The sequence below is a fragment of the Castor canadensis genome, chromosome 11 (assembly GCF_047511655.1).
Source record: "Castor canadensis chromosome 11, mCasCan1.hap1v2, whole genome shotgun sequence".
In the NCBI taxonomy this organism is placed as follows: Eukaryota; Metazoa; Chordata; class Mammalia; order Rodentia; family Castoridae; genus Castor; species Castor canadensis.
Window position 1 is genome coordinate 67329729 of NC_133396.1, and position 12569 is coordinate 67342297.

Genomic DNA, 12569 nt, shown 5'->3' on the forward strand with positions numbered 1-12569 from the left:
GACCAAAAATCCTATGTTCTTCCTCATATGTGGACATTAGATCAAGGGCAAACACAACAATGGGATTGGACTTTGAGCACATGATAAAAGCGAGAGCACACAAGGGAGAGGTGAGGATAGGTAAGACACCTAAAAAATCAGCTAGCATTTGTTGCCCTTAACGCAGAGAAACTAAAGCAGATACCTTAAAAGCAACTGAGGCCAATAGGAAAAGGGGACCAGGTACTAGAGAAAAGGTTAGATCAAAAAGAATTAACCTAGAAGGTAACACACACTCACAGGAAATCAATGTGAGTCAATGCCCTGTATAGCTATCCTTATCTCAACCAGCAAAACCCCTTGTTCCTTCCTATTATTGCTTATACTCTCTCTACAACAAAATTAGAGATAAGGGCAAAATAGTTTCTGCTGGGTATTGAGGAGGGTGAGCGGGAGGGGGCGGAGTGGGTGGTAAGGGAGGGGGTGGGGGCAGGGAGGAGAAATGAACCAAGCCTTGTATGCACATATGAATAATAAAAGAAAAATGAAAAAAAAATACATTTAAAAAATAAAACAAAATAAAATAAAAATTGGAAAAAAAAAAAAAAAGAATTAACCTAGAAGGTAACACACATGCACATGAAATTAATGTGAGTCAACTCCCTGTATAGCTATCCTTATCTCAACTAGCAAAAACCCTTGTTCCTTCCTATTATGGCTTATACTCTCTCTACAACAAAATTAGAGATAAGGGCAAAATAGTTTCTGCTGGGTATTGAGGGGGTAAGGGAAGGGGTGGGGGCAGAGGGGAGAAATGACCCAAGCCTTGTATGCACATATGAATAATAAAATAAAAATAAATAAATAAATAAAGACTGAATAATATTATTCTATCATTTTCTTTATCCATTCATCTGTTGATAAATACTTTGATGATTTCCATATCTTGGCCATTTTGAATAGTTCTGTAATGAGCAAGGAGTGCAAATATCTTTATGATGTAGTGATTTCATTTTCTTTGTATATATGCCCTGAAGAGAGATTCCTGGGTCATGTAGTATTTCTATGTTTAGTTTCTCCAGTACCACTACACTGTTTTCCAAAATGGCTGCACCCATCAGTGTTCTCGGGTTCCCTTTTCTTCACATCTCTGCCAACTTTTGTTAACTCTTGTCTTTTCCATAATAGGCATTCTGGCAGATAAAAGGTGATTGAAGACTTTAATTGATCTGGAAATTAATACTGCGTATTGTTGACAATAACCCTAGGGAGAGATTAGAATGAGAACAATTCCATGTCTCTTTTGAAACAGGAATACTTTGTTACCTCATTTTTACCAATTTAAAATTAAGCTAAGTGTCACATTGTAAACAGATCTCTTCATCTTATGTTCTGGATATCAGTTATTAATGGATGCCTGTGATTTAAGAGAATATGTACTTACCTGTGCACCATTGACCAAAGCAGGTAACATTCTGTCTTAACAGAAGCAATTGTTAAACTTGAAGTTTAATTTCAAGTTGGCAAATTCCTATGAAGAGAGCTCTCAGGTGGTCTTGTTACCTTTGAGAGGATCCTACAGTTCAAGTTTTCTCTCCTTTAAAATGCACAGTTCCCCTGATTCTCATGCACCATGCACCCTCTTCTTGTTACTGTCTTCTGATGTCCTGACCATTCTCCCTTACCCAAGTGTGAATTCAGCTCTTCATTCATAATGATCCCTTCCAACTCTGTAGATGCCATCACTCAAGGTTAACTTGATACCCTATGGCATAACCTCAGTCTATAAGTTCCTTGATTTTTTCTACTTCCCTTTCCTTTTTGCTCTTCATTCCCAAGCATCTCTCTCTCTCTCTCTCTCTCTCTGTTTCTCTTTTTCTCTCCTCTCTCCTCTCTCTCTCTCTGATTGTGTCCTCATCATTGAAGTCATTGAATGTTAATTCCATCCAAGAGATCCCATTCTCTAACCATCACCGCCTCTTCTCCCAGTGCAGTTCCTCCAGAATCTCCTCACATCAGTTCACCCCCAAGTCACCAATCCAATCCATTTTTACCCATCCACCTCTCATTTTTCTTTGCTTTCTTCTGTGCTCCACTTATACTCCATAATCCATCATCATCATCATCATGTTCTCCATCATACTCACCTGGTAAAACTCCGTATTTGTTGTCTAACTTTCTGCTTCATTGTTCCTGTAACTAAGAGATTGAACTGTTGAACACACCGTGATGGCTTGGTTTCATTTGAAATCTATGGATACAAACTTCAGCCAATAAGCAGCATTGTCTGGCAATCCTGTGTTTACTCATCAGTTTTTTTTCCATTTTCTGAAATGACTTTTTCTTAAAACACATACTCTCTCTTCAAATGACCCATGTCCCTTCTCTCCCCTGCTTTATTGATTAAAATAGAAGATATTAAAGCTATCTTTCTACTTCTGAGTAGAAAAAGTATTCATCCATCTTCTTTTTTTTCTTTTTTTTATTCATTTATTCTTATGTATATACATTGTTTGGGCCATCCTCCCCACCCTGCCACCCACCCCCTCCTAGATTCCAAGCAGAACCTGTTCTGCCCTTTTCTCCAATTTAGTTGAAGAATAGACATAAGCAATAATAAGAAAGACAAAGTACGTTTGCTAGTTGAGATAAGGATAGCTATACAGAGAGATCCCTAGCATTGCTTCTATGCACAAGTGTATTACAAGCTGGATTGATTCATCTCTACCTGACCTCTTCAGTACTTCCCAATCACCTTCCCATATTGATCTCTGTCATTTTAAGGTTACTGTATTAGCTCTTTCTATTCCTTTCTGTGCTGTGACTCTGGAGGCCATCCTGTGGGCCTCCAGTCTTCAGTCAGTGCATCCACAATTCTCTGCACCAGCTTGTCCTCTACTACATCAGTTGCATAGTACACAGATGCCAGCCAGTGTATCTTGTAGCCTCACAGCTTTTTTGTCTACAGAACCTACCTTTCCTGCTGATCTCAATAACACTTTGTGAAGTAGTTGACAAAACTATGAATCCCATTTCCTTATTTCATGTTCATTTTTCAGTTCATTCTAGTCTGATTTCTGTCTCTACCATTCAACTAAAATTGTGCTTTGGAAAGTTCCCAATGATTCCCATGTTGCTAAGTCCAGTGGACACTCTTTCATCTTAATGTATATACACTGCCCTGTAGCATTTTACACAGTTGACTGTGTACTTCTTTTTGAAAAGTCTTGTCTCTTCACCAAGTTACTCTAGACTCTTCATTTTCTTCTTATAATTTTGACTCATATTCTTAGTCCCTTATCTAGGTCCATCTCCTCTACCTGACCTCAAAGTGCTGAGTGCCCCATGTCTCAAGACTGGGTCCTTATGGCAACCTAGATTCTTTCTCTGTTCTCAGTGCTTTCAAAGCTACCTAAATTATGATGATTCTCAAATGGAAGTCATAAGCCTAACTTCTGCCCAAAGTTCCTGACTAATGTCTTACTGCCTACATGGTGTTAACATATGGATACTTAATCAGCACTTCAAATTTAATATTTCAAAGACAAATACTTAATTCTGCCTCCCTCTAACTCAAATTCCATCTCCCCGCCTATTTTCCTTATCTCAGTAAATGTCACTTCATCTATCAAACTTTTAAACCCTAAAGATATAACCAAGCAAACAAACAAAATAATAAAATAATCCTTTATTCCCCTCTTTTGCTCACCTCTCCCATTTGATCCATTACTTTGATCCCCTTATTACCTATTAGGATCTAATATTCTCCACAAATTATTTATCTAATTCATTGGAGGAGAGTTTTTGGTTTCTGTTGTGCCCCACTGCCATAATGTCTGAGATAGTAGATATGCTGTAAATTTTTCTTATATGTCTGCTTGAGCATGCCATAGCCTGAAATATCATAATAGTTGGCCATGTTTGGGTACTCAAGACAAAAAGCCACATGCTAGACAACATGTGCAGTAATATTTCTATTAATTTTCAAAATTATTGATTTTTCATGTATTTTTTCTTCTTGTTTCTCTTTCTTATTGAAGAAACAGAGTAAGGAGCTAACAAGGTTTACAAGTGAGGAAAAAGGGTCATGCCAAATAATTTTAGTCCAAATACCTCTTAAATTTGGAGTTATTAAGTAATTTGCCAAGGTCACGTGATTAGTTAGTGAGACAACCCATATGACAACCAGGTTTTCCAATTTCAAGACCACCTCACTGATATTCATGGTACTGAACTGCTGACCTAGCATGTGCTTTTTTAGACACATCTAATCAGGTGAATTTGAACATAAAGTATTTCCCTGTTGTAACTTTTTAAACAACTGTTGATTCTGAGAATTCATTCCTAGAGGAAGAATCAATGCACACATTAACTATAATACATGTGCTAATGAATTTAGCTTCACAGTAGGAAGATATTCAAGAGACAGAGTTTTCAGGTTAACTACATGCTTCTAGGATTTTCCAAGGATTAATAAGCATATGGTGGAGCCATGGGAGTCTCCAGAAATACAAGCATTTGTTGACTATTAGACATGTCTTGCTTGTGTTTCAGATACCCGAGAGAAGTAAAGCAGAAATGTGTTCTTGATCAATCCATTTGAGTTCACCATACATTTGTACTAGAATTATTGTAAAAGATCAGATTTTGGAAAACATGAGTACATTTTGAAAAATGGGGAATTCTATATTGGAGTTTGATTCAGAAATTTAAAGATATTTGTGATCTGTCTTCTTTCAACATGAGGTCCTAGAGCAGGAGGGATTGTTGAAAGCTTTTTTGTTGGAAAGAATCCAAGAGTCTATTGATTGGGTCCCACTTTTTATGTATCAGAATCTTTAAGACCATACAGACACAAATAATGGAGGTAGTTACAGCTTTCATCTTACTAAGCATGAACAGAAGCAAAAATATTTATTTATAAACATGCTGACTGCACAGAGATAGTTTTATGACTAAAGTGTTTAATGTAACAAATGAAAGGAAAAATTAAAGGAGCTAGTCTACTAGGATTTCCTAGCAGTAATCTACCATTTATGTGGCAACTCTTGACTGCTTGCCAATGGTTGGACTCAGGGGGGAAGACATGAGATATAAAAGAGGTGCTTGTTCCACAGTGGTCAGGGAGTTTACTGGGGGCCAAGACCACCTATCAAGTTAGCATAGAGAAGTTCTTTTCCTCTAGATAATGCATGTTTCAGCATAAATTTCACCTTTTCTAGTAAAAGAATTTCCATTTTAAAACTAAATCTTTTAAATTAGCTTCTTTTTAAAAAGTGTATTTCTCATGGAACTTGGTCTTGTCCTTCAGATTGCTTGTCATACTATATCGAAACTACTCATTTCCTTTTCTGACCCTGTTATTGAGGAAAAAGATTGATTCTTAGTTTCCATTGTTCCTTCAGTATTGTACTTAATAGATATTTCAAATTACTGTGGAGAAAATAAATGCAAGGATAAGAAACACATATCAACCCCACCTAATACTGAGAGAGGAATCAACTGAGTCATTAGGAATAAGGCATGCTTTGGAAGTTCAGATGCAGGTGACAAGAGTGAAGAATGGGTGGACTAGGAAGATTGAAGAATGGAAATAATGCCCATTGCTGGATCTTGAATGATGCATAGCAGGGTTTTGACAATGACTAGACAAGAGGGGAAAATGTCAGGCCAGAACTTGGGATAAAGACAATCTCAAAGCTTTGTCCTCCATTGTACTTAAATGGAGTTGAATTTTTACTCTAACCTTTCTCATCTCCCTATTCATCTGTTCCTCATGAACAACTCTCTGTGAACTTTTGTAGAAGATGTGCTGCCTATCACAGTCACATTCTGCCACCATGTGTGCATCAACTATGGATTTTTCCCCAAAGAGGGTTTATTCATCTCATCCCCTTAGCAACTTCATCTCACTTTGAAACAACCTAAAATGTTTTTTCCACCTACACTACTTTGGTTTTGCTCTACCACCTCCTTGCAATAATTGTATTGCTTACAGAAAAGACAATGTGATAACATAGAAAAATGGTAGAAAATAAAGCTTAATTGTCACTGTATTACTTCTGCCTCTCTTTGTTATTGAGTAGAGAGAGAAGCCATCTTAAAATAAATGGCTAAGGTGATATCTGCTAATAAATAACTGCCATCCTGAAGGATATGAAAGGGGCAGAGTGCCTTTGATGGTTTTCTGCTGTGCACACAGCTGGCAGGCACCTGGCTCACCAATGGAAGCTGCAGTCAAAAGATTTGGTTATTAGTGCAAGATGTTATTGTATACATTCTGAGATCAAACAGGAGGGATTGATGGAAGGAGGCTATGAAGTGGCAAAGAACTTTCTTTTACATTAAAGAAACTCTGACCTCTTTGGAGAACTGAGTTAACATGAAAAATCAGGAATGGATTCTAGGCAATTAGTTGCCAGGGATATACTAGAGAATGTATCAATTAGCACATCCTTTTATTTATTCTCTTTTCCTATGGGCCAAGCTTAATATAGTAAGTAATGGAGATAAGTTATGCGAAGCCATTAAAGACCATATTCTGGCTATTTTTAAAGCATAATCAAGTTGAGGGAGAAACCCAAAGATGAAGATCTGAGTATATTCTGTTTGTGCCACAGGCCCCAGAAGGAGTTGAGAAAGGGAAAAGCTTGGGGATAAGCAGAAGTTCACAACTTTCCCCTTGTGAACCCTCTACTCTCTTGAACACTGCAAGATGAAGTTTGAGAGAGGAGAGAGTTTGTGACTGGTCCTGGCTATTACTTGAAACCAGGATCTTGGATTGTAAATAGGCCTTCCCTTCTGTACAGCTTTCCTCTATCATTGTCTCCTGGCTTCAGAGGGGCATGGTGAACATAATTCAGCAAAACTTTAGAAATTAAAGCTTACTTACAGGTCAGTTTTGGATGTTACTAATGCTGCATTTACTCAGCAGCCAACTATTTAAGGTCTGAAACAAGGTCAGTTGAGGCAAAACCCAGCTTCTGTATGAGAGCCAACACGTCTCAGCAATTAAGTTCAGAGAAGCAAACAATTTTTTTGCAAAATGATAGCTCATTTATTAATGTACTGACTCAAGCCAAAACACAAATAATTCTAAGTTTGTGAGCTGTGAGGTAAAGGGAACTTTCATATTGTAAAATTTCCATTCCTTCAGCAATGTCTTCCTTTGATTGCTTTTGTTTGGTGCTTACCCTTTATCATGTAGTCTATCTTACTTTATCTTTTTTATTTATAAAGAAAGCAGAGAGGACTTTCTAGCAGGAAAAGGAGCAGACTTGTAGCATTTAGCAGGCTAAGTAGGGCAATGAGCATTCTGACATTCTCTTTGAATTCACTGACCTTGACTTAGAAGTGACTTCCCAGGCCAGGACCCTATTCACTTTCACATTGCCTTTTGCAGATAGCCACTAGGTTTGTGGCAACAAATAATGACAAACAGCGTCAATATTTGCCCCTCTACAGTGTTTATGGAAGGCGGACCATTTTTGATTCTGTACAGTGCTATGGTCATATGAGCTTAAGTTAATGAGTGATATTCTGAAGGGCACCTGCTGAACTCCTGAGCTTGGCATTTTCTCTGAGATGGAGCATATCCAGCTGGCATTATGCAAGAAATCAAGCCTAGCACCTGAATCAGCCCTGCTTTATGCCCAAAATGCTTGGTGTCAGAGGTTTAAGAGGGAGCGCTAAGCAGCTGTTGGCATGGGCCTGCAGAGGTCTAACATGATCAGCTCCCTGCTGGGAGGTGATGGAGGATAAGGAGAGAACTGGACTATCAAAACTCCAGGGAAAAAAATTCTGCTTGCCTCAGGCTTGGGAGAATATTTAGAGGTTATTTTAAGGGGTTCAACTGAGCTCAAAAACTGCAGCTTGAGTAACTGGACCCTATATAAGCTATGCTTCCTGAATAATCTTGTGTTCTCATCACTACCTCCCCTTCCCATGGCACTCTGAGAATATCCTGGATTTGCTTTGAAAAGATTGGAATGTTTTAGCCACTACCAGAAAAGGAAGCTAAATTTCCAAGGATAGTATGTATTAATGGAGTCCATCATCTTTCAGCAAGGACACTAAACACCACTTCACACCAAGCTCTGTGCTCTGGAACCATTCAGAGGCGGACTGACAACAGACAAGCAATGGAATTATGAGATGACTTGTACTACCACTACGTAGACAAAGGGACTGTCTCAGGGAGCTCAGTTTAGTCTAGATGCCTTGAAAAATGCTTTCCCTATATCTCTGCATGGTTGGTATACAAAAAGGCTACTCATTTTTGTAAATTGATTTTGTATTCTGTTTCTTTGCTGAAAGTGTTTATGATGTCTAGGAGGGTTTTGGTAGAGTTTTCCATTTACAATAGCCTAAAAGCAAATAAAATATACAGGAATAAATTTAACAAAGAATTGAAAGACCTCTACAATGAAAACTAAACCATTGAAGAAGGAAATTGAAGGAGACTACAGAAGGTGGAAAAATCTCCCATGCTCATGAATTGACAGAATCAATATTGTGAAAATGGCTATATTACATGTTCAATGCAATCCCCATCAAAATTCCAAAGACATTCATCCCAATTTGAAAGATCAACCCTAAAGTTCATATGGAAGCACAAAAGATCGCGAACAGCCAAGGTAGTACTGTGCAAAAAGAACAACAATTCCTGACTTTCAACTATATTACAGAGCCACAGCAATTAAAAAAAAAAAAACAGCATGGTACTGGTACAAAAGCATACATGAAGACCAGTGGAACAGAATAGAAGACCAAAATATGAATTCACACAGCTACTCCTATCTGTTTTTTGACAAAGGCACCATAATAATCGTTGAAGAAAAGACAGCCTCTTCAACAAATGTTGCTGGGAAAATTGGATATCTGCCTTCAGAAAACTGAAACTAGTTCCATGTCTTTCACTCTATACAAGTACCAACTTGAAGTGGATTAAGGACCTTAATACAAGACCTGAAACTTTGAAGCAAGTGCAGAGCAAGAAATACATTGGAATTAATAGGCACAAGCAATGACTTCTTCAATAGAACTCAAAAGGCTCAACAACTAAGAGAAAGGACTGACAAATGGGACTACATGAAACTAAAAAGCTTCTGCACAACAAAAGAAAAGGTCTCTAAGTTGAAGAGGCCACCCATAGAATAGGAGAAAATCTTTATCAGCTATACATCAGACAAGGGATTAATAACCAGAATATACTGGGAGCTCAAAAACCTAAAAAAAATCAACAACCCAATGAAGAAATGGGCCAAAGAACTGAACAGAGCTTTTTCAAAGGAAGAAGTCCAAATGGCCAAAACACATGAAAAAATGTTCACCATCCCGGTCATAAAGGAAATGCAAATCAAAACCAGGTTAAGATGCCACCTCACTGCTGTCAGAATGGCCACCAAGAACACAAACAACAACAAATGTTGGCAATGACGGGGGAAAAAGGAACCCTCATAGCCACTGTGAGAAATAGTATGGAGGCTCCTCAGGAAACTAAGAATAGAACTGCCATATGATCCAGCAATTCCACTCCTAGAGATGTACCCAAAGGAATGTAAGTCAGGTGACAATAAAGGCACCTGCACACCTATGTTTATTGCAGCATTATTCACAATAACTAAGCTATGAAAATAGCCAAGATGCCCCACTAATGATGAATAGATTAAGAAAATGTAGTATTTATATAAAATGGAATTTTATTCAGCCATAAAGAAGAATGAAATTTTGTTGTTGGCACGTAAATGGATGGAGCTGGAGAACGACATTTTAAGTGAAGTTAGCCAGCTTCAGAGAGCAAAAGACTGCATGTTTTCTCTCATATGTGGAATATAGACCCAATACAAATACAAACAATATTATGAAAAAAACAGGTCATGCTAAGGGGAGGTCACATATGAGAGATAGAGGGAAAAAGGATGAAGAAGGTGAATATGGTTGATCTATTTCCTATGTAAGAATGAATATAGAAATTAAACCTGTTGAAATCACTATAAGAAGGGGACAATGGTGACAGGAGAAAAATAGAATGAATCAATTTGGGTTATAATACATTTATACATGGAAATATAACAATGAAACACACTGTATAGCTATCTTAAATAAACAAAAATGAATTTTTTTTTCTGAAATGGAGGATGGAAGGTAAAACAGGTCCTGTCTGTGGGGCTGGTACCAGTGGGAGAGGGAAGATATAAGGAAAGGGTGAAAATAGTGGAAATATTATGTACTCATGTATGTAAATGGAAAAATGATACCTGTTGAAACTATTCCAGGAATGGGTGTTGGCGAAACAAAGGAGAATGATGGAGATGAATTCAACTATGACATAGTGTAAGAACTTTTATAAATGTCACAATGCAACCCAGTAGAACAATAATAATAAAAAATTGAACAGAAAAATGCTTTCCAAAAAGAGGTAACCTAGCAGCTATGGCTGGAAAAGGAGAGTCAAGAGGTAGGGAGTAGAACGGAGAGATGAGACTGTAGGCATAGTAGAAGGATGCTTAGAGCCAGGACAAGCCTAAGCCTGCATATGCTAACAGTGTGCTAAGACTTTCCCTGCCTTCACGCAGTGGCCTCTGGAGACTGATGGCATAAGGGGACAGCAGGGTCAGAGGTGTGTGTGTATTGGGTTAGCTTTAGAACACAGTTTTGCAAGTACTACTTTTTGCAACCTTGAGCACTGCATTTTGGACATCAATGCCACAGCCATTTGTGTTCCACGTCAGATAAATCTAGGGGACCAAGGTTATTTAGGAGATAGTTTTGGACTATCAGATTTGTCTGGTTTGGGTGAAAGTATGGAGAAAATAGTGCTTCAGGAGGTGTCTGGAGATCAGAATCTAAATGCTGGCAACACTGGCAATTACTAGCATTTAATTTCCCTAGTGTCCTTCTTGGCATCCATAAAATGGGCTTAGTAATACCCAGTCTCTTTTTCTCATAAGCAGTAATGGAACCAAAGTGAAATGATGTATCTCAGAGTGCTTTATAAAACATCTACATTCACATAAGTGTGAATGCTCCTAATGCCACAACACTGTACATATAAAAATTGTTAAAATGGCTAATTTTATTATATGCATGCTTTATCACAATAGAAAAACTATTAAAAATACTGTTCTTACTAGTTTTTATACAGGATTGAGCACTGTATGGAGAGAGGAGTAATACTACAAACACACAAATCTCCAAACTTGTGTGACTGCAAACCTCTAATGATAAGAGGTAGCTTTATCAATGTATTCAACCCTCAGTACTCAAGAGGGATTGGCTCTAGGAACCCCAGTGGATACCAGAATCTATGGGTGCTCAAATCCTTTGTACAAAATGGTACAGTATTTGCATACATCCTCTCATATACTTTAAATCATCTCCAGATGACTTACAAGGAGGCAGCTTCTGCTTCCTAGTAGCCACTCTCATTTGCTTAATAGCACCCCCAGTTCTCAAGATCTCAATGCTTTTAAAATAGTTTCTTAAACTTTTATTTACCCTTAAAATCCATCACTAATTAACAGGATTTTGTGAGTCTGAGTTTCCTCTAATTAACATGAATGTTTGAATTATCTTCCCAATATTCTCAATATACATGTTTTTATTGCACTGTGAGATAATTTACAAGTATTTGCCAAAAAATGCATTGGAGAGCATAAGAAGCCTATGATCTTTTTTCACTTAATATTCTCAACTAGTTTTCTGCATTCTTAGATTTGGAATGGAATTAATCAATGTTTCTTGTGAAGAAGTAAATTCAAATTCTTTATTACCATTGCTTTGACATTTAATATTTGTAAATTGGCCTTGTAATTATTTGAATGCATAGAATTAGAACAGCTGCTAAAATGAAATTTTTCTTAGGTCCTGGCTGCAGAAGAGTTTAATAACAATAATAAAGTATTATAATAACAATGACAATAGTAACAACTTGCCTTGGCATAGATTCACAGTCCTTGAAGTAGAAGTGGGTACATTCATTGTAGATATTATTAGCTGTTGACAAAAGAGAAAATGTGTTCCAAAGATGCATAACTAAAAACAAATAACAAACATTTATTGGGTATTTATTGCAAGGCACCATGCCAAAGTGCATATAAATGTTTGTTAAGTCGGTGGGCTAGGGAGTTAGGGTATTACCCTGTAGCTCCACTAGACCTGAGGACTCAGATCTCTCTAGATAGACTGCAGCTTTCCCAGGTGAAGTTTGTAATTCAACTCTAAAAGGTCTTCCAAGATCTTGACAACTCAGGATTAAGTCAGAGGACCCCTGCTGCTTGATCTGGAATTGTAGAAAACAGGAGGATTTAGCTCCCTGGAAGTGCATGAATTGTGTTTGCGCAAACATTACCACCTTCTTTTGTTTCAGCACTGAAATCCCTTCATCCAGGAAACTCCTCTATCACAGATAGACTGGAATAATTAGTCACTCCAGATCCAGTTGAGCATTTGGGAATAAAAGATGACGGCGTGGGTTTTATTGAAGAGTTAGTAGCTTCTGCAAAACCCCCTTAGATTTCACAGTTCAGCATTGTAACTCTTTCCTTGCAAATACCTTCAGTTCCTTTCTCTCCTGCAAGCTTGTCCAC

The 12569-nt window shown here is 37.7% G+C and overlaps 1 long non-coding RNA gene across 2 annotated transcripts in view; it reads right to left on the minus strand.

The window, feature by feature from the left end:
* Nucleotides 1-11911: 11911 nt before the first annotated feature.
* LOC141414073 (uncharacterized) overlaps nt 11912-12569 on the minus strand; it is a 94086-nt gene continuing 93428 nt past the window's right edge. For both annotated transcript variants that reach the window (XR_012439170.1, XR_012439171.1), the window contains exon 8: nt 11912-11976. This is a non-coding gene — a long non-coding RNA (uncharacterized lncRNA). The remainder of the gene's footprint in view (nt 11977-12569) is intronic.